Genomic DNA, 13,010 nt, shown 5'->3' on the forward strand with positions numbered 1-13,010 from the left:
TGAGCAGGCTGTGTCATCATGAGTTTAATGATTTCTTATTAAGAATATTTGAGTCAAACATAGCTAAGGGTCCAATTTATTTTGAGTGTTATTCAAAAATAACAGCAAATCTCAATGATAAGTCAATATACAAACTTTTAACATTAGATATTCAAATAAAAAATTATAACATGGACAGCAGATCTTCAAATTTATAAATTATTTATAAAATTTACTATAGAGTAACAATTTAAACTATTTTCACAAATGCTATTAAAAAAAGTCCAAAAAGATCAACTTTATTATTACAAGCTAATAATGAGAGAACCTCACTTGTATTTCAACCAAATAAACTTTTTTGACACGAGATTCAAACTGGGTGAGAATGAGAATTTAATGAGCTAAATGAAAATAATGAATAAAAGATTAAAAGTAATCATAAGACAGTAGCAACAAGTGTTATTCAAGGTTCAAGAGAAAATGTTAAAATAAATTTTCAATCATTATTAACCAGAAGTAAAAGTTTAGGACAATCAAGTTCAAGACAATCTGAAAATTTAAGCAGAAAAATCATTTCAAGTGTCTATACTGAGGCAAACAAATATTACAAACTTAAAGGAGTTAATTTTGAGTTTTTTCCCGTTTTAACTTTTTTTAAAAAAAATATATTAAATAATACCTCATTTTGAGAAGTATTTCCCAGAATGACTCTGACGTAATCTTGCTAGTCCAAGTAGCGATTTTTAACCAAATCTCGCTACTTCAAGTAGCGATATTTACACGTGTCACTGGGGTTTATTTTTCGTAAAGCACAAATCTCGCTACTCCAAGTAGCGAGATTTAATTGGGAGAATTAATGCTCTGCCAGCCGCTTTCGACGCGTGGTAAATCTCTGCCAACCACCATTTGACGCGTGGAAAATCTCGCTACTCCAAGTAGCGAGATTTTAATGGAATAATTAATGTTCTGCCACCTGCCTTTTGAATTACCTCCACCCGGCTCTCGACGCGTGGCAAATCTCGCTACTCCAAGTAGCGAGATTTGCTTCAGTTTAACTTCGCCCGTTCTTCCTCCTTTCTTGAGCGAACAAAGTACCTGTTGCCGAAGCCGAGCAGGTGACCGTTGAAGGGAGCCGGAGCAGGTGACCGTTGAAGAGAGCCGGAGCAGGTGACCGTTGCAGGCTTTATCAAAGCGAAAATTATATAAGGAGATGGGGTAAGTTATGTTTTTCATGTTCAGTGCTTACATTTTTACATTATTTTGATTTCATCGAAAACTTTAATAATCCGAGAAAGAGTTTGTGATTTGTGTTAAAAGATTCGTGGACAAACAATACTGAAGGTTTGTATTTCATTGTTTTGGTATTTAAATTTAATTTTTTTGCTGATAATATTTTATTTGTATTTCATTCATTGGTTGGGTATTTGAATTTAATTTTTTGCTGATAATATGTTATTTTTTCCATTCAAACTATTGTTTAATATTTATTTATTTTTTTTTAAGATTGTTATTTCATTGTAAAATGCATTATGTTTGGTGCCCTATAAATTGTTGAAGTTTCCCCCACTCACTAAATATGTTGAATTTCCTTCTACTCTTTTGAATATAATTGTGCAATTATAATTAGATCATATGGTTTACTTTAAAAGTGTGAAATTTTGTAATTCAATTCTTAAATTTTCTTCTATTGTTTTTAATATAATTGGGCACATCCACTAAAGTTGTAAACATAACATGCAAATTGTATGGTTTTAATTGATACTTTGAGTTAATGTGAGTGCACATTCTAATTATAAATTGTATTGTCATATATATAAGATCCTAGGATCTTATACCTTATTTTTCGGGTTATTAATAATTATGTTGAAAATTTTTTAAAAAAAATTCTGACTCTTATATTAATGTTAAAGAAGTAAAAAAAAAAATATGTGATATTTTTATAATGTACAAAAGAAGAATCTGAAATTTGAGAATTATTTTCTAAACATTGAACACATCTTTAGGCTTTTCTCTTCCCTTTATTCTTTTCTTTTCACCAGTTAATTTAGGACTAGTTGAAAAATTAAAATTTGACAATATGTTTGGTTAATATTTATGAAAATTAATATAAGTTAATTTTTTTAATTAAATAATATTTATGTGTTATTTTTAAATCAATTGATATTTTAAATATATAATTAAAAAATAAAATTACAAATAATATATAATAAAAATATTATTAAGAAGAAACAATTTATTATAATTATTTTAATTAATTGTTGTACTATCCAAATTTATTTTATAATAAAATATTTTTTTATATGACAATTGAAAATGTGTTAAAAATATTATATTATTGCTTATATATATATATATATATATATATATATATATATATCTTAAAAATTGAAAATAAAAACAAAAAAATGACCACATAAAGAAACATATTTATATAATATGTTTTCTTGTTCACTTTTCTAATCTTTAACTAAATAGTTTTATTTTATTTTTTGATTTATGAATTGGTTCTTCAAAAAACTAATAAAAAAAAAAAAATTAGGGCCAGCACAGCACAATGATTCATATATATATATATATATTGTTGGATGCTACGCCTTCTCAATTTCAAAAACTAACTCATAGGATAAATCTTTCCAAATACTTAATAATTGATTATTAGTACCTTTCACAATAATTCCAATAATCTCTCTCTCATACATGAGACTCCAATTTTAACCCATCTCGAGAAGAATGTTAAAACTTGTTTTTGACACTAGTATTACGGGTGGGATTTTTTCCATACTTATATATATGTATGTGTGTGTGTAGGCTATGAAAAAAATGTTGCTTTGGGAATGTGTGTGTGTAGGTTATGAAAATAAAATAAAATTTATTACCTCTTTGTCTGTCTACTCAAGAATCCAGCTATAATGTGAATTGCTATTTGGACATCAATGAGTTCTCCCTCTCCCAGACTAAGATGATCATGTGGGCAAGGTTTGACAAGTTCTCTTCGAGTGAAGAGTTTTCTTAGTTCTCCAAGCTCATAGCCTAAATTTCTGTTATATTTTGTTCACCAATACTGACAAGCGTACTACTTGGTTTCCAACAATCTACTCAATTCTAATTCACCCAAAATCACATACACAGAGGCAATGTTCACAGAATCACAGCGCTAGCTATGAAAGGTTATCTCACCCATCCTCTGTCATTAGTCCATCCTATGTAATAGAACAATGACTTTAACGAATATTAAAATAGAGGCAACTCCTACACTGCACATAAACTACCAAAAAAGAAAGGTGCTTGAACAGCTGACCATCATTAGAATCCTGAAGTAGCAGAAGACAATTAGTTGGATTATCCGAGTTATTTGGTAGGTGCAGTAGTTCTAAAAAAATGCGGTTCCTTAGGGATCAAATTAAAATAAAAAATTCCATGAAAAAAGCCGCATATGTATAACATCCTAGGGTGCAGGGTGCCTGAGGAGGCCACAGTCGACAGAGCACCATTAAAGATCCAACGGTACGAGGGCGAAACCGGCCTCAACTAGTCACCGTCGATGACGCTGACTGGGAACACTGTAGAGATGATAGCTAAAAGGTCACATTATTAAAGGAGAGTAGTAATGAGTTTTTTCCTCCTCGAATTTATGTTTTTTTCACCAATATATCGATATAAATGCAGTGTTCACATTTTAAAGCACTTGCCATAAGACAATCTCATTCCCATTTCATGAATCGGGATGTTATGCGTTCTAAGTAACATTTTTCCAAAAGATCCCTTCAACTCCTTTGAGTATGGGTGTTTGGATTAGCAATGAATCCTCAAAATGCTACTTAACAAAATTGAACTTCAAATTAAGTGGCAACCCAACCCATAATGAGGCAGAGTACGAAGTACCATTTTGGAAAAAATACTCTTAAGAGCACCATTTCATAGTTCTTTGGATTCTAAGTTGAATTACAATTTTGAGAAAATCTGAAGAATATGTCATATGGGGAAAATCAATACATATTCATGTTATTTATTCATAGACGCTGAATTCATCTATTTATTTTCTTTCTGGGAAAGTTAGGTCCAAACTCTAAGTTCATTCATTCATTAGAATTTGTATAAATCTATTTGGTTTATAGTTATTACTTATTTCGTCTCATTTACACATCACTTATACATACAATTTTGTCTTGCGTAGGTTTGTTTTATTTCCTGATCGCCGATCCAAATGGCAGGAAGCTCAAGTAGTGATCCAGTCACGGTATTTTTATATATAGGGGGGAACATTATAACCGCAACAGATGGTGTTAGGTATAGTAGTCGGCCAATTCGACTTATTCGAATTGGCCGTAAGTGTAAATTAAGTAAATTATATACGAAGATATATAAATATTTGCATATTGATCCATATCAATATGCATTGCGGGTGACCGCAAGATATCCTGCGCGAGAGTTAAATAATACAGCGTTCTACGAGGCTGTTCCGATTTCAGATGATTATGGGTTGCGCATCGTATTGGACGCACACTGTGTCGGTGAGACATATTTGACGATGCAATTGTATGTCGAGACTATTCCTCAAGTGGGTGTAATTGCAGTTAGGCAACCAGATGAGCCCGCGGAGCAATTGGGTGAAGTCGGTGAAGGCACCGAACAAACACATCAGGTCGATGTTGGTCGGGAGGTTCATGCTACGTCCATGGTCGATTTTAATGAATATCCGGGATCGCCATTCCAACCGTCGAAGTACGAAGCACCTGTTCCTCAGATGTTTCTGCAGGGAGGTTGCGAAGATGTCCCAAGTGCGGTACTAGCATCGTTGTTTGCCATTACGAACGACGCATTGGACGAGGGCATGAACATTACAAATGATGTTCATATTGAAGACGAACACATGCACGAGCAGGAAATGGGTGAAGGGTTAAATGATGTCCCCGATGATGTGAACTTACCTCACCATGACACGGACGACGCAACGTTTGACACGCAATTCATCGGCGAGCTTCCGATGTACGGTCATATTGACCTAGCTGCTGCAGTTTTAACTGCAGTCGATGAGCTTCCCATACGCGTCACTTGTTGGGAAGAATCCTCTGAGTTGAGTAAGGGGATGCTCTTCGGTTCGAAGGATCAGTTGATCGCCGCAGTGCGAATATATCACACTCGCACCCACCATGACTTCCACGTCGTGCGATCTACTCCTGAGTTGTGGGTTGTTAGGTGTAAGGACCATGATTGCACATGGAGATTGCGTGCCATGTATCGGATGATACACCGTTTTTTCGAAATCACCCAATATAGTGGTCCGCATACGTGTCTGAATGAACTTATATCGCAGGACCATAACCAAATCACGTCGTCCCTTATTGCTGGGGAGATAGTGACTATGATCAGGGGAGATGCGTCGACGTCGATCGCTACATTGAAGGAGTTCATTGATCGTCGATTCGGGTATTCAATATCTTATAAGAAGGTTTGGTTGGGCAAACAGAAGGCAATAGCCCAAGTCTTCGGTGATTGGGAGAAATCGTATGAAACGTTACCGAAGTGGATGGAAGCGATGTGCACGTACAATCCTGGGAGTACAGTGAGGTGGAGGTCAACTCCGGTTCCAGGTAGCACTAACAGCGCAACCTTCGTATCCGTATTTTGGTCATTTGCAGCATCTATTCAGGGTTTTCGTCACTGCCCTCCCGTTATATGTGTGGACGGGACACACTTGTACGGTAAGTACAAGGGCAAACTCCTTATTGCGACGTGCCCCGATGCAAATAGGCAAATATTTCTCCTTGCATTCGCTATTGTGCAAGTGGAAAGCCTCGACACATGGAATTAGTTTCTGTGTTCTTTGCGTTTGATTACCGACAGGGACGACATTTGCCTCATATCAGATCGACATCCAGGGATTATCGCTGCGGTGCAGCACAATCTTGATTGGCAACCACCACGTGCGCACCACCGATTTTGCCTTCGACATGTCGTAAGCAACTTTAATACGAAAGTGCGGAGTGTGAATATGAAGCGAATGGCTGAGCGAGCCGGAAGGGAGCATCAGGTGAGAAAATTTGACACCTGGATGGAGAGGATATTCGACGAGGGTGGAGAGCCAGCGAAGTCGTTCTTCGATCAGATCCCTCCTCGTATGTGGACTCAGTGCCACGACGGTGGAAAGAGGTATGGAAACATGACCACCAACCTCGTCGAATGTTTCAACGCCGTCCTAAAAGGCGCACGTAGCCTTCCCATTACGGCTCTCGTGCAACTAACATTTTATCGCGTTGCCCATTACTTTAATAGCCGACGGGAGTCTGCTCGTAACGCAATATCTGGAGGAAATACGTTAACTCCGCATATATTGCTAGCGATGGAAAGAAGGAAGCTGAAGGCGACCGAACAATGAGTCACGACGTTCAACCGATCTAGGGGTACTTTTAGCATCACGACCGTATAGCGGGGACCCCATAAAGGAAACAATGTTCAAACTTTGAGCATCCAGAGGCGCGAATGCTCCTGCGGGAAGTGGCAATCTTTACACTATCCCTGCTCGCACCTTCTTGCAGCTTGTGCCGAGACACGACTAAATGTGAGCCAGTTTGTTGAGCCATATTGGAGCACTGCCGAGCACTACGCAACATATGCTGCAGAATTTTATCCAATCATGCATGAGGCATATTGGCCAACTTGCTCGTTGCCAAACTTGCAGGCAAATCCTGCATACGCTAGACATAAAGGTCGGCCTAAGAGCTCACGTATACATAACGAGATGGATGCTCGAGAAGGTCGGAAACATATCACGTGTAGCATATGCCGTCAATAAGGACATAACCGCACAAGATGTCCGAGAAGGACCCAACCTGGGGATGCAGCTGGACCTTCGCACTGACTTATAACTTATAGGTGATTCGAGATTTGCGTACTCTTACTCCTTGCGTGACGACAAGTTTTCACCCGCTAATTCCTTATGAAAAATTTGTTTCCAAATGTTAAAACCTCAGACCGCTTTAATTTCTCGGTGAACACGTGAATGCTCCATGCTCAATTTGTCTCTGAGCGATTGAGTCACTATGTCCATCAATCGAGAATAGTGTATGTTCAGATGAAAACTTGGTGAGACATTTTTATTTGTACACATATAGGATAACCCTTAAGATTTTTGTTCGTTTCCACCATACAAAGCACCGGGGACAGATACTCAATCCTTATGCTTTTTATGTTAATGCTTTCAAATTCTGGCTTGTTTGCAGGATCGATCTAGGGCCGTCTGATACTACTGTACTGTGTATGGGCGACCGGCACCGGTCCAGTCGGGCGTGGACCGATTCGCATGCTGACGTCTTATATTGCCGAGGGGGTAGTCAGAGCGTACAGGATAGGATAGGCGCAGACCCTCGCATTATTGATTGGATTCGTGATGCGGGTTTTTATGGGATATATCAGATTGGCCATATCCAGTTGGATTGGCATCTTGTGATCGCGTTGGTCGAGCGATGGAGGCCAGAGACACACACTTTCCACTTGCCGCACGGGGAGGCGACTATCACATTATAGGATGTCGCGGTGTTGTTCGGGCTACCGATTGATGGATTGCCCGTCACTGGTTGTACAGCTGGACCAGTACAGGATGGAGGCGTCGGTCAGGGGGGAGGACTTCGCCGCATGTGCGAGAGATTGTTAGGAGTGGTGCCCCCAGACAGTGAGCTTGTTGGTGCCCGCATTCGCATGCGATTTCTAGAGGGAGAGATGTTTCGCCAGCTTCCGGCTGATGCTGATGATCAGACTAGCGTGTCACGCACGTGCCCACATGCTGCGATTGATATGTGGGACGCTGTTCTGTGACCTATCGGGGAGTTTCCGCACACTTGATGTTCCTTCCACTGCTCGCGGAGCGAGTAGAGATACACCATTATAGTTGGGGTGCTGCGACGTTAGCTTGGCTGTACCGGGAGATGTGCCGCGCCGCTAACGTGTCGCACTCACAGATTAGAGGAGCACTCTGCTTATTGCAGGTTAAGGCGTGGGAGAGATTCACGTCGTTAGCTCCTACGCGCCGCGGTGTCCGACGTCTTATTCAGAGGGATGAGGACGGACGACCAATTGACCCAGCTCCACTCGCGTGGAGGTTAGTAACTAAACTGAAAATAATTTGCTTCAGTTGTAGTACGTAGTAGTGATTAGACCTTGCTAACATACGTTCTATTGTGTACAGGTGGAGGGATCAGTTGTTGGCGCCTAATGTTGCGCAACACACGCTGCCCTGGTACAGATTCGAGCTGGACATGCACCGGGAGCACGAGGTAGTCTCTGTTATGTGTATTTAGGGCTATTTCAAGATTTGCATATATTCCAGTCCCACCTATGACATTTACTATATGTCTACGCGCAGTTCGTATGGGCGCCCTACATGGATGACATTGTTGCCGACCTACCACCTGGTTATGCAGTTGGGTCGGACCTCTGGGTTGCCCGAGTGCCACTCATATGTTTTCATATTGTCAAGTGGCATCTCCCAGACCGAGTGATGCGCCAGTTTGGCTTTCGACAGGGCATTCCCGGTCGCTTCTGTACCTCAGGGGTGGATGTACGTGGGGAGGACTTGCACGAGATTGATGGTCGCGGTAGGGGGAACACAGATTGGGCAGCGGAGCACGCCATATACGTGAGTATGTGGGTACATAGGCACGACTACATTGTCGAGGGAGTTCGGGCAGATGGCCCGATGCGTCCGGAGGATCCATATTATGCGTGGTACAGGTCAATCACACATCGCTTCGTAGATAGGACTGCGGCAGTCTACATGAGCCTCGTACGCTTACTCAAACGTTTACCTAATTTGTTACTGTGATGATTAGTAGTTCAATGTTTTAAACACTATTTTCGTATGATGCAGGCTGACGTATTACACCAGGTGTAGTCGCTATCATCAGACCCCGTTGTGAGCGATTTAGCGAGAGTTGGTTTGGACATTGTCTACGAGGACGGGCGATGGATCCCTACCCCACGCCGGATGCCGGCTCCACGAGGTGGTCGAGCAGCTCCAGTATGAGGGGGTCGAGCAGCTACCTCCAGCCGTCCATCGAGTCCGACCTTCTCACCACCCATTGTACATGAGGAGTATGTGTTTGGGCCGTCCGCTGCTGATTTTGCGGGAACCTCCAGTAGACCAACGGATTATTGATCTGACTCTGCCGTGACGCCGTCGATGTCGTACTTACTAGACGACCCTCTCGATGCGGAGGAGGTGGACGCACCCGGCTTGCCAGCTCGGACTCGTCCAGAGACTACATACGACATAGCTCCCTGTCAGCTTGACCTAGAGAGGGATTCTCCAGTACGTGTGGGTGGAGACGACAAACATGTAGCCCCTCGACGTGACCGGACACCAGACGCGGAGGAGCAGCCAGGTGAGGGCAGACACAGACGACAGCCACCCCGACACCGGAGACGACCTCCATGCGGTACCGAGTAGCCGATATATGCAGTTGTGAATTAGTTCATAATTTGATTTGTACATCAGATATATGTTTACAGCTTCATTTGTACATAATGTATTTATTCATTATTCATTTGGGCATAATGTATTTACTAATGACTTCATTTGTACAGCATCTATTTGTATAGAATATATCATTTCTCCTTTATTTCAACTTGTTTGGAGTATCATTTGTACATAATGTAATTGTTTGGAGTATCATTTGTACATAATGTAATTTACTTAATTCTGAATCTATAGAGCAGCAATAGGTAAAGTGAAAAGCAGGTATAATTTAGTGTACTAATTTGATAGGTTTAATGTACACGATTCTCGTGAATGTAATGTTGTGAACATACTAGTATCAACTGTATTGGAAGAATGTTTTATTTGCACAGGTGCGTGGATGGATATGCTCAATTTTTAAACAGGACTCTGCCGAAATTAGTATACTATTTTTATAGGTTTAATGTATATGAGTCTCGTGAATGTAATGTTGTGAACATACTAGTATCAACTGTATTGGAAGAATGTTTTATTTGCACAGGTGCGTGGATGGATATGCTCAATTTTTAAACAGGACTCTGCCGAAATTAGTATACTATTTTTATAGGTTTAATGTATTCGAGTCTCGTGAATGTAATGTTGTGAACATACTGGTATCAACTGTATTGGAAGAATGTTTTATTTGCACAGGTGCGTGGATGGATATGCTCAATTTTTAAACAGGACTCTGCCGAAATTAGTATACTATTTTTATAGGTTTAATGTATACGAGTCTCGTGAATGTAATGTTGTGAACATACTGGTATCAACTGTATTGGAAGAATGTTTTATTTGCACAGGTGCGTGGATGGATATGCTCAATTTTTAAATAGGACTCTGCTGAAATTAGTTTACTATTTTGACAAGTTCAATGTATACGAGTCTCGTGAATGTAACGTTGTGAAATATAATTTAGTCTCTCTATGTATGTTTCTTAGGTTTTATTTCTACTTTTAATTTCACAATATTGAAAGTAACGCCAAACGGGCTCCCAAACAAAAAGGAAAGAAGTCAATTAGGTGCAATTCAACTTGAATAGGGTTGAAATGTATACTCAGTAAAAGAGCTGTAAGATATGATGATTTATCTTTAGAACTACCAAATAAAATATAATCCTAAAAAGTGTATACCGAGCCATTTGTATTTCTACAACAGTTGGTTCGTGGTTCTTATTTTACATATAAAGTCAGAATTGTTGTTAATTAAGACCAGGTTGCGAATTTAGATATGAATGAACAGCAATAAACATAAGGGGGCAGCAATACAATATTAATGAATTTTTTGTAAAATAATAATTGCATCATTGTTATTATTATTATTATTATTATTATTATTATTATTATTATTATTATTATTATTATTATTATCACCAAGATCCAGCACTATCTATGATAAGTATTTTTGTCATTTGACTTAATAAATGAAACTGTCGGATCCTTCTAATTTAAATATTAATATGAGTAAAGATATTTTAAAAAAATTAGGCTACTTGTTGAGTGTAACCTTTAGCTACTAATCGAGCTTTGTACCTTTCAATAGTTCCATCTGCCTTATACTTAATTGGAAATACCCACTTACAACCAATAGTATGTTTATGTTGAGGAAGAGTTACAAGTTCCCAAGTTTTATTTAATTCCAAGGCATTTAATTCATTTTGCATTGCAGCTTGCCATTCAGGTATTTGAGTAGCTAATTTGTAAGTTTTGGGTTCTTTAGAAGCTGAAATGGAGACTAGAAAAGCTTTATGAGAAGGAGATAATTGTTTTTCATAAAGATAATCAGAGATGGGATATAGAATACCTTTATTAGAAAAACAATTAGCAATATCAGATGAAGAAGTTGCAAGTGAAACCTTGGAAGCTGTACCACAGTAAAAATCATGCAAATAGCTTGGCCGTCGTGTAATTCTTGAAGATTTTCTGAGTTGTGGTGAAATAATATCTGGGATGGGAACATTGTTCAAAGATGTTAGATGATTGTTGGTTGAATGTGAAGAGGATGGAGGAGTTTGATTAGAAGAATAAAAAAAATCAGATGTAAAAGCTGATGGAGGGAATAACAAAGAATGTGATTCAGGATTAGGTGAAAAAACCTTCAAAGGAAAAATATTTTCAGAAAAAACTATATTTCTTCAGATGAAAACTTTATTAGTATTAAGATCCATTAATTTGTAACCTTTTATGTTAGAAAGATAACCCAAGAATAAACATTTGGTACATCTTTGATCAAATTTATGTCTATGGGTTGTAAGTGTTGATGCAAAACAAAGGCAACCAAATACTTTAAGATGAGAAAGATTAGGAGGTTTATCAAAAAGCATTTCAGATGGTGTTTGGTTGTTAAGACTTCGAGTTAGAATTCTGTTTATAATGTGAGCTGCAGTTAATACACAGTCACTTCAGAAAGGTAAAGGCATATTTGCTTGAAACAATAAGGCCCTGGCAGTGTTTAACAAATGTTGGTGTTTTCTTTTCACAACACCATTTTCTTGTGGAGTTTCTACACAACATCTTTGATGTATAATGCCATGGTCATTATAGAATTGAGTTAAAAGAAATTCAGGACCATTATCTGATCTCACTATTTTAACAGGAACATTGAATTGGGTTACTACCATTGTACAAAAATTTTTAACGATAGAAGAAACTTTAGATTTCATCTTGAGCATGTATACCCAAGTACAACGAGTATGATCATCAACTATAGTAAGAAAATACTTGAAACCAGAATAGGAAACAACATTGAATGGTCCCCATATATCACAATGGATCAAATCAAATTTGTTCTTTGAACTAGACTAAGATACAGGAAATGAGAGTTTTCTTTGTTTTGCTAAATGACATACATCACAAACATGTGTGGTATTAAAAAATATGGATGACTCCAGCTGTTTAAGATAAGGTAACCTTGAGTTGGAAACATGACCAAGTCTGTAGTGCCATGTATCTAATTGATTTTGGGTAATGGTTGAAGCCAAAGATGAAGAATGAAACTTGGCTTGATTGTGAGTAGCAGCCTTTGAAGGAACTTGAGATAAATGGTACAGTCCATGTTTCTCAATATGAGTTAAAGAAGGCAGTATGAGTTAATTGGTCCCAATCACCTTCTTTGTTAATTGGTCCTGTAGAAGGCAATATGAGTTAAAGAAAGAAACACAAATGTTAGATTGTTTTGTTAGTTTAGAAACAGACAACAGATTGAATGAAAATCTGGGAACACACAACACATTATGTGAAGACAGTATATTTGAAATGCAAATACTACCAATGTGTGAAGCTGGAAAAGAGTTTCCATTTGGAAAATTTATGGAAGTGTTAATTGGTGTAGGTGGAGAAGAATATAATGAAGATGAACATATCATGTGATCTGTTGCACCTGTATCTAGAATCCATGAATGTACATTCTGCAGAGATGAAGAAACTAAATAACAAAAATTTGAAGGGTTACCAGAAAATTGAGAAGTAACAATGTTAACAGCCGGAGAAGATGTTTGATGAGATATTGGAGATGAAGTAGAATTTGCAAGTGCTAGCAATTTATT

The sequence above is a fragment of the Malania oleifera genome, chromosome 3, assembly GCF_029873635.1.
Source record: "Malania oleifera isolate guangnan ecotype guangnan chromosome 3, ASM2987363v1, whole genome shotgun sequence".
NCBI lineage: Eukaryota > Viridiplantae > Streptophyta > Magnoliopsida > Santalales > Ximeniaceae > Malania > Malania oleifera.